The 1,605-nt window shown below is 38.7% G+C and overlaps 1 non-coding gene across 1 annotated transcript; it reads right to left on the bottom strand.

Annotated features, from left to right (window-relative positions):
- Positions 1 to 207: 207 nt before the first annotated feature.
- On the bottom strand, positions 208 to 317 carry LOC141490258 (U6 spliceosomal RNA). Its single transcript, XR_012469115.1, has one exon. It is a non-coding gene; the product is annotated as a U6 spliceosomal RNA (small nuclear RNA).
- Between the last annotated feature and the right edge of the window lie 1,288 nt (positions 318 to 1,605).

The raw sequence follows: 1,605 nt of genomic DNA, 5'->3' as shown, positions 1-1,605 counted from the left end.
ATAATAATTGTCAATGGACAGTTTCTTTTTATGTTTCTTGTTCACTTCTTTAGCCCATGACTGGAGATTGATTTTCAATCATTGTTAAGATGGGGCTCTGCTTCCAGGGTGGAGGATGTACTGTCTCATAATTTTTTTTTAATTTTTAATCCAGGTTTGGAGAACTGTTTTAGTGAGCCAGAATGTCATACATCACCTCATAATTACAAACAATTGATCACAAGATATCACAAATTTGTGTGTCATGCTTGGCAGGGGCCATGCTAATCTTCTCTGTATCATTTCAATTTTAGTGTATATGCTGCCAAAACAAGCACAACTTTAGGGTTTTTTGTGAGCTGTTTCCAAATATACTTCTAGGTACTTGTATATTTTCTATTCTTTCAAGATCTTAGACCTAAGGAGTGGTTATAACTATTATCCTGACCTGTGCTTTATTCTGTGGGTGTCCACAAGTGGTCCTTACTACCATGTAACTCTGAGGAGGATTCTTGCTCCACTGGGGCAGTATGCTCTGTTATTCTGTTATTCTCCTTCCTAGGACTAGGCTGTCATACAGCAACCCAGATCTGAGTATGAGTAAAGCAACAGAATCCTGACTCAGTTTTAACAAAGAGACTCCTGTAATCTACTTTTGACTATCTTACTATCTGTGGACCGTGAGCTCTGAAAGTACTTGCTCTTGCTGAGGCTTAGTCCAGGGCTGCCAGAATAAGTTCTCCATTGTTGATGCTTTTGCTGAACTGGGCTCAGGTCTCACCCCTTTGTGGCAGACTTTTCTTATCAGCTTCCCAAATTATCCTTGGCCTTATCTGAGCTGACTGGTCTGAAAACCATCATTGCTGCCACTGACCCAATCATCCTTCTTCCTGCTCCTGGATTGCTGAAGCCAGTTTATTCCTGCTTAACACAGACTAAATTATACTCCTCTCTTAACCCAGTTCAGTTGATCTTTCCTGCAGACCTACAAAGTTATTTTAGGCATGAAAATTGTTTCACTCTGTCTTTTTTTCTGGTTTCTGCTGCTCTAGAATTTTTCGAATAATTACGTCAAGGGAATGGTTTTGGAAGAGAGCTCAGAAGAGTCCATGGCTTCACTCCATCATCTTGACCCTGCCTACCCTCTATTTACCTTTTTATGCATCTCTTGAATCTTGATCAAATTTCTGTTCAATTCTTGTCTTTTCTTCAGGAGAGTTGAAAGTCATCTGTTTTTCTCTGAAAGCCTATACTGAATTTTAGAGGGTAGCTGATTCTTGGTTGTAAGCCAAAAGCCTTTGCCCTTTGGGATATCATATTACAGATTCTCTGATCCTGTTGAAGCTGATAAATCATGCATAATCCTGACTATGGTTCCTTGATATTTAAATTGCTTCTTTCTGACTGCTTGCAGTATTTTTCTTTTAGCTGAGAATTCTGAAATTTGTCTACAGTTTTCATTGGAGTTTATATTTTTGGATCTTTTTCTGGGTGGGGGGAGGGTGAATGATGAATCTTTTCAAGGATCATTTTATCTACTTGTATCAGGAAAATACAACAGTTTTCCATGATAATTTCCTACATGATAAAAGTCCAGGCTCTTTTTCTGATCCTGGCTTTCACATA

Source organism: Macrotis lagotis, chromosome 5, assembly GCF_037893015.1.
Source record: "Macrotis lagotis isolate mMagLag1 chromosome 5, bilby.v1.9.chrom.fasta, whole genome shotgun sequence".
Taxonomy (NCBI): Eukaryota; Metazoa; Chordata; class Mammalia; order Peramelemorphia; family Peramelidae; genus Macrotis; species Macrotis lagotis.
Note: the sequence above shows the minus strand (reverse complement) of the source record. Positions and strands in the feature narration are given on the sequence as shown.